The sequence below is a fragment of the Carlito syrichta genome, unplaced genomic scaffold (assembly GCF_000164805.1).
Source record: "Carlito syrichta isolate Samal-C Ts95f unplaced genomic scaffold, Tarsius_syrichta-2.0.1 Scaffold123304, whole genome shotgun sequence".
Taxonomy (NCBI): Eukaryota; Metazoa; Chordata; class Mammalia; order Primates; family Tarsiidae; genus Carlito; species Carlito syrichta.
In genome coordinates this window covers 7759-22052 of record NW_007067400.1, presented here as the reverse complement: position 1 = coordinate 22052, position 14294 = coordinate 7759, and positions in this window count along the sequence as shown.

Genomic DNA, 14294 nt, shown 5'->3' with positions numbered 1-14294 from the left:
CTCATGGACAGCTGGGGGGTTCCCTCCCCTCCTCCTAGGGAGCTTCCCTAAGCCTTGGAAGCCCAGATCTAGCCTTGCTGCCTACGACTGTGTCCTTGCATATTCCTGAGGGGCACCCTTGTCTCTCTCACCTGGCAGATGCCAAAGATCGCCCACCCCACCGTGGCTCCCCAAGCAGCCTGTTCCTGCATGGGGTCTTAGAGGCGGGTCCTTGGGGCTCAGGGCAGCGTGTTGGCCACAGGAAGTGTGTGCCACGGCCAGGGAGCTCCATGAAGGGACTCTGCGAGGACACTTTAGTTCAGCTGGGGGTCTGGGCAGGGCAGGCCCCACATTCAGCCCCCCCCACTGCCACTGCCTGAGGCCTCCCTGTGTCTTCCGGCCACCCTCAGCCATGGCCTGGCAGGCCTCACGCATGGCTCTGGGGCAGCTGGGAGAGGAGACCGCATGCCCCTGCTCTGCCCTGCCTCCCTCTGCCCAGCTGCACCCAGGATCCCGGGGTGACACAGTGACTCAGTGACACATTCCCAGGATTCAGTTGGGTTGTTTCTGGAGGAGTCTGACCCTGGGGACCCTCACAGCCGCGTAGGGGATCATCCCAGCCCAGAGGTGGAGGGTGGCCAAGCCTCACCTGGGGGTGACACAGCCCCTGGGACCCGATCTTCTGGGAGAAGGGGTGCAGGCCCCTTGTGGGGTCCCCAGGAAACAACCCCAGCCCTGCCCCCATAGAAACCGTGTCCTGGCCCTGCGCCCTGGAAACCAGATCCCCTGGCCCCAGCTCTTTCAGAGAATGTGCTCCCTGGTCTTGCCCTAGCTGCCCCCTCCTGGCTGTGCTGAGTCCCAGGGGTGGCTGAGTCAAGTGTTCCCTGGACCAGCCCGTGTGTGCCTACGGTGGGGGAGAAGCATCTGGTTCCACTGTCTGGCCGGGCCGCGTGATGGGGCCCCGGGGATACTCTGTGGGCATGGCGTGGGTAGTGGGCCCCTCGGAGTCTGCACTGTGCTTGGGCAGCTGGGGATGCAGCTGTGCTGTCGTGGGGTCCGCAAAATGCAGCCCCGTCTTGTCACCCAACAGACCCTGGCTCAGAGAGCCCACAGAGCATGAGCTGCAGGGCCACCTGGCCTCTTCCACTTGCCCCTGCCGGGCGGTCCCTCCAAGTCCTGGCTCCTGCCCCTCGCTCCGTCTGCCGGCCCCTCGAGCCCCTGGGCTGGCGGGGACCCGGGCAGGAAGGGCACACGAACCCCGGCACCCTCAGGGCAGAGGAGGGTGAGGCTGTGTGTTCCCAAAGGGCCATCTCCTGAGTGAGACGTGCCAGCAGGGTCACCACGGGGTATGTTTCGCGACAGAGACCTCGCTGCAAGGCTGTAGGGGCAGAGGCTGCCTGGAGCTCCAAGGTCCGGCATGGATGGTGACCGGCCTGAACAGAGCTGGGCAGTGGGTGGGAGACTCCGAGGGATGGTCTCACCTGCCCCTCTGTGCCCGGCATGGCATACAACTGACACCAGGGACCCACAGGGGCAGGATCCTCGTCCATGCCATGGCCAGAGGACTGACCGTGGCACTGTGCCTCAGGGCTCCAGCACCTCACAGGATGGGAAACGGGTGCGGTGAGGAGAGGCCCCAGCCACAGCCACCCCCAAGTGCAGGCCTAGGCCACCACCCCAGCGGTGGCCAGGGGAATGGTGTCTCCCCTATGCTGAGCCAGGGGAGGCCCAGGTTGAGGGGTGGGGCTAGAAGGGGCTGGGGGGACGGCAGCTCAGCGGATGGCCACCCTGCAGGCCATCCCACCTGCTCAGTGCTGTGCCCACCTGCTCAGGTCTATGGCCCTGTGCTCTTGCTGAGGCCTGTTTTCTCATCTGAGGAATGGGGACTTGTGAGGGGAAGGTCAGGACGGCAGGCCTGGGGATGAGTTGAGCCAAGGAGCAGCATACAGTAGGTGCTTAATAAGTGCCTGCTGTTCTTCCACAATGCCTCAGAGTGAAGCCCTGGCCAGGCTGGGGCCTCCCTGTGGGTGGGTGGAGGCCCAGGTGTGTTCTGCAGGGTGCAGGGTGGGCGGGGCGCAACTTCAGCCCGTGTCTCCCCGGAGAGCACCCTCAGGCCAGGCCTGGAGGCCTGCATGGGGAACGGCAGACTGAAGAGGCTTTTAATCGCAAAACCACGTCTTTCCAGGGAAAACTCAATCCGCGCCAGCCGGCGGGACACGGGGTCTGGAAAAGCAGAGTTCCGGGAACAAATGGCCACACCGCCTCCGACCTGCTGAATGATTAAACCCGGCCGGGAAAGTGATAAAATAAACACAGCCCCAGTCTCCTGTGAAGCAACCAGCTCCTGAGATGGGAACTCCAGACGGCCCCGAGTGTGCTGGAATACAGCGCCAGATGTGCACTCCAGGGAGAAAACAGGCCCGACAGGCAGCCGGCGGGAAACGCCTTGCGCCTCCCTGGCCTGGCCTGGCCTGCCCCTGCGCAGACAAGGTGTCTGTCAGGGGAGGGACGGCTGACAAGTGGAGGCGGGGTGTCAGAGGAGACTCCTGCAGAGGCAGCAGGGCTGAGGGGGGACTGCAGTGTGGGGAGGGGCCTGAGGACAGCTTCTGCCCACTTTCCACGTCTGGTCCAGGCCTCTGTCCCAGCTGAGGTTCAAGAGAGGGCCAGGCTGGGGACACACTCTTACCTCTTCTGGTCAGGCAGCCAGGGTGCTGACCCCAGAGACCTTGGGCCTTGGGACCAGACCCCAGGCAGCCCCCTTCCACCCCGACATCTGAGGCTGTTCTGGAGCCCTGCTTGGAGGCCTGGTGCAATCTCTGCTGGGACTGGCTGAGGAGGCTCTCTGGAAGTTGCCTGGCTTGTCCTGCCTCTCAGCCAGAATGCAGGCATGCCAGATCCCTCCTCCATGCACGCAGGGCAGACATCACCAGTCGAACCCCACAGCCAGTAGTGGCAAGCATGCCACCACCCCCTCCCCCATGTACACAGAGAAGACATCACCAGTTGAGCCCCACAGCCAGCAACTGCAAGCACACCACCACCCTCTCCTCCATGCACATGGGGTAGACGTCACCAGCTGAGCTCTGCACTCTTGCAGAAATGCCTTTCTGACCCTCCACAGCCCAACTCTCAAGGTGGCCACAGGCCATGTGTGGGCACTGGCCTGAGACACTCTGTCTCACCCTGGCCGCCCAGCCTTCCGTGGCCAATGAGCAGCCCCTGCCCTGAAGCCGCGAGGGTCTTCCTGCTTCCCCGGAACTCCTGGCTCCTAGTCCCACTCCACTGCCCTGCCCTGCTTTGTGCTTCCCAAGCGGTAAGCCTCTCTCTGCAGGGATCAACCCCTGGGGACTCAGTGTGGGGGTGGGGATGTGATGTGGGGTCGAAGGCTGCAGCTTTGTCAGTCTTGTCCTGTGGGGTGAGAGGATCCTGGCCAGGGCCCCTGGACTCCAACATCCCCTGGACCCCAACGCCCCTGAAACTTGGCCCCTCCGAGGCACCGACACCCCCTGGGCCCTGACACCTCGGACCCAGAGGTTGTGCTGACCCGGGGGGTGGACCTGGCATGGGGGGCTTTAGGCCGGAGAGGAGGCATGTGTCTCAGGGGCTGTGCTGGGGCAGCCAGGGGTCCCACAGGAAGGGTTGGGTGCTCTCCAACGTGGCCACAGGTGCCGGGAAACTGGGTGGCAGCACTATGTGGCGTCAGGCCCGGCTGGATCCCAGCAGTGGCGCTGGAGGGCGGACCCTGGGGCCGGCCGGGTACAGTTGCTGCCTGACTGACACGTGCACAGATGGCCACTGTGGTGGGGCCGCCTTTCCTGGTCATGGCTGGGAAACACAGAGTGAATGGGAGCCGGGCCTATGGGTCAGCATGGATGGTGTCAGCCTCAGACCTCGAGGGTGGGCAGCCTCGGGCAGGCTGGGCGGAAGGCAGGGCAGAAGGTAGGGGTCGCACCTCTGCTCCTGCCACTGTCTGCCATGGGATGCTCTGTCATCCGTGAAGGAAGTTGCCCCTACCAGGACTTCGGAAGAGGCATCGTGGTGGGCTCCCCAGCTAAGCTATCAGGGTTGGGACCACTCCCGGTCCAGGCTGCAGTTAGCGTTTCTCCTGCCCGGCCACACGCTGGTTCCTGGAGCCTGGCGTATGCCACCCGCGGGGCTGAGGGCCCTGATCCAGGCAGAGCAGGGCAAGGGCCCCATTCTGGGCAGCCTCCCGGGTGGGTGGGGTGGCTGTGGAGGGCACACCTGCTCTGGGGCGGGGGGGGGCGTCTTTTCCGGGCCTGCAGCTGGTGGCCCCAGGACAGACGCGCCTCCTGCAACAGCTGGGCCGGAGGCTCAGGAGCCGGGAGAGCCGGCCGGGCCGCCCCCTCCAGGATCAGTTACAGTGGCAGCAGATGCCGGGGCTGTGTGTGTGTGTTGGGGGGAGGGATGAGCTAGCCTTGCTCCTGCCATGTCTCACCACGCCCCCATTCCCCGTTGGGCTCCTGGTGCTCCCCCCCTCCCGGGCTGCCACATGCCGTGCACATGCACAGGAAGCTGCCCCGAGGGTGGTGACCTTCAGACACCATCAGGCCCTCCCCTCAGAATCCTTACTTGGTGACCACAGCTGACCCAGTCCCTCCCACTAACCCTGGGCATGGGACACCTGGGGCTGAGGGAGGTGGAGTCCCAGGATGGGAGGCCTTGAGGAGCATATAGTAGGTGCTCAGTGAATGCTGGAGGAGTAAGCCAGCATCTGCAGGGTGAGGCAATGCCCGCAGTCTCAAACCCGCAGCCCAGGGGCCGCGGCCATTGCCTTTTGAGTCCTGACCCCAGCATCCAGCAGGTGGAGGTGCCTAGTGACTAACGACCCAGACAAGGGCCTGGTCAGGGCAGCTCCTATGGCAGCCAAGCCTCTCCCCCTGCCCACTAGCTGCCTGGGTTGCCCCAGGCCTCAACTGGTGCCAGGGGATCCTGGGGAGGATGGGCAGAGGTGAACTGGCCAGGGGGTGACCTGGACCTCCCCCACCACCACAGTCTCCCCCGCTCCCTGTCCAGACATGTGGAGGCCCACATCTCTGTCCTGCAGCCCTCGCCAGGCCCTCTGTGGTGCTTGGCCAGTGCCCACGAAGGCCTAGGATCCACAGCAACTAGCCACGGACCATGCTGCTGTCCCAGGCGCTCTCCACCTGCCCCCTGAGGCCAGTTCAGCAAAGGACAAGCCAACTGTCAGGCCAAGAAAGTGCTGGCCTGGCCCAAGGAACGGGGCCCAGCATCTGGTTTGCTGGATCTGGGGATTCTGAGCCAGCTGCTGCAGCAGGTGTGGCCAGGTGGACAGGCAGGTCCACTGGAGCACGGCTAGTAGCTGCTGGAGGGTGTGGGCCCTGGGGCTGGCCTCTCACCAGGCAGAGGAGCTGGGTGAGTGAGGAGGGTCCTAGTCCCACCCCCTGAGGTTCAGTACCCCTCCTCCACTACAGTCCAGGGAGGCCGGGCCTGGGAGGTCAGCTGGGGAGGTCAGCGGGGTGGCTCCCAGCTCTGGGGCTTGGCCTGAAAACCTGGAGTTCTGTCTCAGCTGAGGCGTCCTCACCACCAAAGAGGAGAAGCACTGCGGAGACCCCTCCCCCACCTTGGGATCTGTGCTCGCCTGGTCCCATGCCCAGTCCCTGGTTTGTGCGGGAGCGGTTTGCACTGCACAGGCGCCCCCCAGTGGCCAGTGCCTGCAGGTTCCCAGTGATCACCAGGGGACTGACGGGGTCCTGGGGTTTAGGGAGCCCTGGCCTGGAGTTGCAACTGGGTTGCACAGTGGTGTGGTCCTCTCAGAACGCAGGATCAGAGGACGGTACTGAAAGTTCCGTTGGTCAGGAAGCAGGTATAAGGAGCTGGGGTGGTGGAGGGCCCAGGAGGCGGCAGGGTCAGGGTCCCCAGAGTTGGGTCCAGCCAGAGATTTGGCATCCCTCAGGGGAGGGAAGGGCCCACACAGGGCATCAGGAGCAGGCCCCCAGGGCACCTGGGCTCGGCCTGGGGGCAGCGGGAGACAGAGTAGAGCAGCCGTGGGGCTCCCCCTGCCCCAGGGTGGCACGGGAGCCAGTGTGCACACCCAGTTTTGGCGAGACTGCACCCTGAGTGTTGACCATCAGGCTGGAGCCTGTGGCAGGCACCGTGGGCCCCAAGGCACAACTGGGCAGCAGGGACTGCCGGGGCCACAGGGGAGGCTGCCCTGGGGCTTCGACCAGAGGGTAGCTAGGCAGGTCCCCAGAAGCGGCGGGGGTGGGGATGACCTGGAGAAGGAGTCCATGCCCCTACTCTCCTGTTCCATTCATACCGTCCCCTGAGGGCCCATGAGCCAACATTGTTGACCCCCAAGAGAAGAGCTGTGGGCAGGGAGGGTGCCCGGGGACCCCAGCACCAGTGGCGGAAGGTCTGAGGCCTCCCCAGCTCCTTGCTAGGCTGTGGGGGATGCTGGGACCCTCGGCCTTAGCTCAGGAAGGATTGTAGCTGCAGGTGACCCTGCCTATCCATCTTGACCCAGTTCTCCCCCTGGGTCTCTCAGAACTGCTGGACCCGCCTCACACCACTGTGCCCACCAGATGGCACCAGAGGCCAGTGATCCTGAGGCCCAGGTTTGAATCCAGAGGCCGCCTGGGTGGGGGCAGCCCCTCTGCCCCTCCACTTGTGTCAAGCTCCCTCTCTCATCATCCCCATCCCCAGGATCAGGGCCCGGCAGGGGAGGGCCTAGGATGTGTTGAGGAGCAGGGAGAGAGATGGCAGGGCAGGGGTGGGGGCATCTGGGACCCCCCCAGGGCTGTGGGCAACCCCTCTGTGTAAGCCAGAGGCCAGGCCCCCAGAGCCCAGCTTCCTGAGGTGGATGGTCCCCCATCCCCCGCCCTCATTCACCCCCTGCACTGCCCAGGCAGGGAAGGGGCAGTGGCCTGCCCTGGAGGTGGAAGGACGGAGCAGGTGGGCAATGTCACCTGGGGGGGGGCTGGGGCAGATGGCGTTATCAGGAAGTGGCGGGCGCTCAGGATGCTGCAGGGTCGTGGGGTTACCCGCAGACCTGTCTTCCCCTGCCCTGGGTCTTGACTTGGTCGGACCAGCTTCCTGCCCCCGTGTCGGGCATCTCTAATTTGCCCCGCCAACTGGACACATCTTCAGCTGATTGTCACAAGCCCAGGTGGCATGGCTCTCCATGGGGATTCATGGGGACCCAGAGAGGCTCCTGGCGGCCTTGAACATGTCCCGCTAAGGCCCTGAGCCCCGTGGCTGGCGACCCCGGCCGACCCACCCTCCCAAAGTGCAGGGGGGAGGATGCTTGCCCCAGGGAGGATGCTGCCAACTCCCTACCCTGCTCTCCCTGTCTAGCAAGGTCCTGCCTGGGGGACCCCGACCTGCCTGGAAGCCTCCCCCAGAGCGAGCGTGTGGACCTTGGTCCCCTCACCCAGGCTGCCTCCTGCTCCGGGAAAAACCACTGACCGCTGCCTCCTGCTCCGGGAAAAACCACTGACCACAGGCCCCGCCATGCCTGCAGCATTCAAGGACCCCATCCATGCTGAGTGTGTGCGGTGCATGACACCTGCATGTCATCTGGGGCTTCAGGGTCCCTCACACACCATGCATGGTCACCGAGTGGGCACAGAACCAGCCGCCAAAGCTAGTCTTGTTCACTTGCGCTATTTTATTATTCTCTTTTACAGAGGAGGAAACAGAGGCTCAGGGGTGACCACTGCCTTGGGACCGAGGCTGGGCAGGACTAGGATCCACTCACACCCTTCCCTGGGCCCCCAGGGAGGCCTGCGCTGACTGGGAGTGTGGCACCTGCAGGGATGCAGAGTCCTGGGCTCTCCAATTCGCTGACCAGGCTCTCAGGCGCAGCATACCTGAGTGGGCGCAGGCACCAAGGAGGGCTGGCCCCAGAGGCCCCGTCACACAGTTGCAGTGGCCCTAGGGCCACAAGAAGCTCTGGGTGGCCATACCTGGTGGGGACCTGGGTGTTTGTCATTTGAATTTGCTATCAGCAGGTAGAAATCAGGACAACTCACAGAGAAATCAGGCTGTCCTGAAAGTCAGAGGTGCTGGTGACATCAGATCTTCTCTCGAAGGGCCACTGACTGGAGTGGAGAGGGACAGGTGGATGCAAGCCTTCCCTCGCTGCCTGGGCACAGCTGTGCTTGCCCCAGGGGAGCCTGAGCCTGTTGGTGCCCTAGCGAGGCAGCGGGCTGGCCTGGCAGGTGCCTGTGCTCATGGTGCTTAGCAGTCGTGGCCCAGAGGAGCCTTGCTCCTGCCTGTCTGCTGTGTGTCCTGAGCCAACTCGCTAGGCAGCTTTCTCTACCCAGACTCCCATTTCCAGACGCCGCCACACCTTCAGGTTCAGTATGAAATGGGGCGAGCGGGTGAGTTGTGGAACTCCGGCATGTTAGAAAAGGCGGTGTTCCTCTGCCCGGGGAGGAAACAGCCTTCTGACTGAGCCAACAGAGCAGGAGAGGGCGCGCCTTTCATCACCTCCACCTGGCCAGTTCCCGGCACTTACATGAGCTGCAAGGGAGTCAACACCAAGACGTGCCCTGGGGTGGAAACGCAGAATGCAGAAGTCTCACGGCTCCCGTGTGGGGAGGGAGTGTAGGACACGGCCCTTCTTCCCACCACATCTGAAGGCCACAGAGTGTCCAGATCAGCCAGGATACAGGGCTGTGGAGGAAAGGGGGGCGGGGTTCGGGCACCTACAGTCCCAGATGTTCGGGAGGCTGAGGTGGGAGGATTGCCTGAGTCCAGGAATTGGAGGGTAGCTCACACGGCAGACAGGTAGCCTCTCATGGTTCTGGGGGCCACGAGCCTACAGTCTGGACGTGCAAGGGCTGTGCTCCCCTGAGGCTCCGGGGAGGGTCCTGGGCCTGTTCCCGCCCTGGGGAGATAGGCGCCCTTGACATGTGGTTGCATCACTCTGGTCTGCCCTGGGACCACAACCTTCCCACGTCTTGGAGTCTGTTCTCTTTGTCATGTCAGGACATCAGTCATTGCTGTAGGGCCAGCCCTCCATCCAGGATGGCCTCATCTTGAGATCTTTAGTAGAGTGGCATCTGCAAAGACCCTATTTCCAAATCAGGTCCCACTGAGGTTCTGGGTGGACATGGATTTAAGGAAGGGGACACTTCAACCCAGGACAGGAACTGCTGTGTGCAAGCCCATGACGGTCACAGAACTCTGAGGAAGGCTTCCTGGAGGAGGCAGCACCACCCAACAGAGAGCCCTGCAATGCCCCTTGGTTCTGGGACCAGTGCTTCCTTTGGGCATCCCAGCACCGGATGAGCCCTGCAACCTGACCGGCCCTGTGCCAGGTCTGAAGAGGAAGGAACAGCCAGCACCAACTTTGAGATGTCTTTTTCCAAATGGTGGGCCCCAAGCAGACCCCTGAGCAGAGGTGGGGGGCATGGGAAGGTGGGGAGCCCTGGTGGGACCTGGGCTCTCAGAAGGGCAGGGCTGGGAGCACCGAGACGTCCTTTCGTGGGTGATGAGCAAATAAACCGGGGGCCGTCTGGACAGTGGGAGATCACTCACAGTCAAGGAGACTGAGTCAAGGAAAACGGGGGCTCCTTCTCAAAGGAGCCCCATCCCACCAAGGTCAGGAAAGCAGGAACCGGGGAGGGGTGAGGAAGAGAGGCAGGCAGACAGGAGGTGGGGAGGGGTGAGGAAGAGGGACTGGCAGATGGGAAGGGGGTAGGGATGGGAAAGAGGGGCTGGCAGACGGGAAGTGGGGAGGGGTGAGGAAGAGGGGCTGGCAGATGGGAAGTGGAGACAGGTGGAGAAGGGAAGCTGGCAGAGGGGAAGTGGGGAGGGGTGAGGAAGAGGGGCTGGCAGATGGGAAGTGGGGAGGGGTGGGGAAGGGGGGCTGGCAGAGGGGAAGTGGGGAGGGGTGAGGAAGAGGGGCTGGCAGAGGGGAAGTGGGGCGAGGGGAGAGGGACTGGAAGACAGGCAGTGAGGAGAGTGAGGACGAGGGGTTGGGGGACAGGTGGGTCTGGCCTGTCACTGTCTGGCCCGGGATCTGGAGTGGCTCAGTTGCCTGATCCTTTTAGCCCCAGGGTCTGTGTCCTGCTGAAAGAACTCAGATGAGACTCTAAGGGAAGTTTCAAGCTCTACGACCAGGAAGTCAGTTTTATGTTTATTCAGAATTGTAGAGTCAGCTCTGTGGGGACGCGGGCCCATCTCACGGCCCATGTGGAAGGCCATGCCCTGACCCAACAGAACTCTAGTCATTCTAGAAAGGCAGGACCAGTGAGTTGTGTGGCGGCCTCACCTGACACCCCATCCTAGACCATCCCAGGATGACACTGTGTGGAGCCAGGCACCCCATCACAGACCTCCAAGGACACCCTTGTGGGGACTCTAACACTGCATCCTAGACCTCCCCAGGACAAATTTTTTGGGACCCTGACACCCCATCTTAGACCACCAAGGATGCTCTTGTGGGGACCCTGACACTCCATCCTAGACCTCCCAGGACAACCTTGCGGGGACCCTGACACCCCATCCTAGACCTCCCAGGATGACCTTGTGGGGACCGTGACACCCCATCCTAGACCTCCAAAGACAACCTTGTGGGGCCCATGAAAACCTATCCTAGACCTACCTAGGCGACCTTGTGGGGACCCTGACACCCCATCCTAGATCTCCAAGGATGACCTTGTGGGGAACCCTACACCCCATGCTAGGCCTCCCCAGGATGGCTTTTGGGGACCCTGACACCACATTCTAGACCTCCCAGGATGACCTTGTGGGGAGTCTGACACCGTCCTAGACCTCCCAGGATGGCCTTGTGGGGTCCCTGACACCCCATCCTAGATTTCCAAGGATGACCTTGTGGGGAACCATACACCCCATCGTAGACCTCCCCAGGATGGTCTTGTGGGACCCTGATACTCCATCTTAGACCCCCCAGGACAGCCCTGTGGGGACCCTCACACCTTATCCTAGACCTCCCTAGGATACCCTTGTGGGGACCCAAACATTCTATTCTAAACCTCCAAGGATGCCTCTGTGGGGTCCCTGACACCCCATCCTAGACCTCCCAGGGTGACCTTATGGGGAACCCGACATCCCACCCTAGACCTTCAAGGACGATCTTGTGGGGTGCCTGGTACCCCATCTTAGACCTCCAAGGACAACCTTGTGAGGGACCTGACGCCCTATCCTAGACCTCCCCAGGAAGGATGACCTTGTGGGGGACCTGACACCCCATCCTGGACCTCCAAGAACAACCTTATGGGGGACCTGATACCACATCCTAGATCTCCCAGGACGCCCTTGTGGAGATCTTGACAGTCCATCCTAGGCCTCCCCAGGGTGACATGCGAGGACACTTACACCTCCTTGGCCTGCAAGGACGGTCTTGTGGGGAGCCCGACACCCCCTCCTAGACCTCCCCAGGACAACCTTGTGGAGACACTGACACTCCATCCCAGACCTCCCAGGATGCCCCTGTGGGCAACCTGACACCCCATCCTAGACCTCCTCAGATGACCTTGTAGGGAAGCTGACACCTCATCCTAGACCTGCAAGGACAACCTTGTGGGGAGAACTGACACCCCATCCTTGACCTCCCGAGGATGACCTTGTGGGGGGACCTGGCACTCCTGGATGACCTGATGGGTGGGCCTGACCACCCATCCTAGACCACACCTCCCCAAGCGACTCTGTGGGAGACCTGACACTCCATTTTTGACCTCTCCAGGACAAGCTTGTGGGGATCCTGACACCTCATCCTGCACTGCCCCAGGATGACCTTGTTGGGAATTTGGCACTTCATCCTGGACCTCCACCAAGACAACCTCGTGGGGGATGCTGACACCCTATTCTAATGCTCCTCAGCAACCTTGGGCAGGGACCTGACACCCCTTCCTTGACCTCCCCAGGATGGCCTTGTGGGGACCCTGACAGTCCATTCTAGACCTCCCCAGGATGACCTTGTGGGAGGACCTAATACCCCATTTTCGATCTCTCCAGGATGACCTTGTGGGGACACTGACACCCCATTCCACATTTCCCCAGGACGACCTTGTTGGGAATTTGACACCTCACCCTAGACCCCCCAGACAACCTTGTGGGGATCTGACACCCCATCTTCGACCTCCCCAGGATGATCTTGTGGGGACCCTGACACCCCATCCTACACCTCATCAGGATGACCTTGCGAGTACCCGGACACTTCATCCTAGACCTTCCCAGGGTGACACTTCAGGTACCCTGACACCTCATCCTGAACCTTTCCAAGTGATCTCATGGGGGGACCTGACACCCCATTTTTGACATCTCCAGGATGACCTTGTGGGGACCCTGACTCTCCATCCTAGACCTCCCCAGGAAGGACAACCTTGTGGGGACCCTGACACCCCCTCCTAGACTTCCAAGGATGACCTCGTGGGGAACACTACACACCATCCTAGGCCTTCCCAGGACAACCTTGTGGGACCCTGACACCCCCTCCTAGACCTTCCTAGGATGACCATGTGGGGCAACCTGCTGTCTGGTCCCAGCTAGGATCTGGTGGACTGCCTGGAGTCGTCTGTTCTGAGGACAATGGGAGACCCCCTGCAGGGCCCAGACACCATGGCGTCCTCCCCTCTCCTTGAGACACAGGCCCAGGGCGCCCCGCCCGCACTGACACCGTTTTTCCTCATGTTCCTGAGACATGCCCACACTGGTGTGATTTTCCTGCTTTTTGTGGCGGCAAGAGGGTCACAGTGGAGGTGGTGGTGACCCCTGCGTTGCCCAGGACGAAGGCTGATCCCAGACCTCCTTCCTGGGCCATGCTGCCCTCCTGCTGGAGCCTGGGAGGCCTGTCGACCAGTGCCTGTTGAGAGCCTGCTGTGACAGACCCCAGGACAAGCTGAGACCCTGCAGGCCCTGTCATCTCCTGGGAGTAGCCGCAGGGTTGTGGGGTGGCAGTGGGGTAGGGATGACAACCAGCATGGGCAGTCCAGAGGCTTCCTGGAGGAAGTTTCTTGAGCTGACAGGGAATTCACTGGAGAAAAGAAGAGGTGCATCAGGCAGGGAGCTCCCGCAAGCTCGACGGTCACAGGAGGGCCACATGCCTTTCTTGCCACCAGAGCCCAGCCCAGTCTAGGGACAGAGGCAGGAGGCCCCTGGGGTGCTCTGGGTGAGCTGGAGTCAGTCTCTGTGGCTTTTGAATAGTCATGAGAGCCTGAGCGGCCACCAAGCCTCCAGCTCTGTGTCTGGGAGGCAAGGGCCTAAGCCTCTGGGAGGGGGTATCAGGGGGCACAGTGTGGCTCACGACTAGGGTGGGGTTCGCCCAAGGGGTCTGAGGACCGGCCCTGGGAAGTCCATCCAACCATGGACCCGTTGCCATGGCTCCCGGCAGGCACTAATCCCCATCGCACTGGGCCCAACCTCTACAGTGTCCCCAAGCGGGTCACCTCATTTGATCCTCCTGGGCAGGGTGGGGCTGAGGCCAGGGAACTCCTGCCCAGCATACAGGGGGCTGTGTGGAGGTGGTGGTGGGGCAGACAGGCCACTCTCTCGTCATGCCCCAGAAGGGCCCAGGTGACATGAGCCGGATGGTGGGCATGGGGGCATCCAGGCCCGATGCTGGGGTGCGGTGAGATGGGGCACCCACATGCCCAAGCGGCCACATCCCTGCCCTGTGCTGGGCCCTGCCTCGAACATGAAACCAGGCCGCCAGCAGTGCCTAGTGATTCCAGGACAGGGACCTAGAGGCATGACAGGGGCCCCTGAGTCAGGCAGGGAGGGGGCTCTAGAGGTGGGCGGGGAGGGAGGCTGAGGGGGGAGGAGGAGGTGGGCCCTGCTGTGGTCTTCAGGGATCTGCTACTGGGAGTAGGGGGTGGGAGGAAAGATATCCCTGGGAAGATTCTGGGGAGGAGTGCTGGGACCAGCCGCAGCCTCCCCTGAAGGGCCTGGCCCTGACCTGAGGCTGGGCAGGAGGGGAAGGGTAGTCAAGGGCCAGCCTGGGCAGGGTGGGCAGAATGTTCCTGGTGTGTCCTAGGTGTGGGTGGGGCTGGCGTAAGCGGGGTGGGCGTGTCTGGGCGGGGCGGGCGGAGCTGATTGGGCGTGTTTACCTTGCGGTGGGCTGGCCAGCGAGGCTGGGTCATCAAGACCTCGAGTGCTTTGTCTCTACCTTGAGGCAGCCCCGGGGCCTAGGACCAGGCCTGGCCTAGAGGGTCTCGGTGCCCCTTGGCTGAATGATAACTGTGCCTCCGCTCCATGCGGGGAAGGTCGAATGGCAGAAAAGGCGCAGAGGAGGGAAGAGCCGGTGTCCCGCGAGGGAGCGGCCAGCACCTGCCCGCCAGCCTGTTGGGCGAGATAGTCCCCACTTG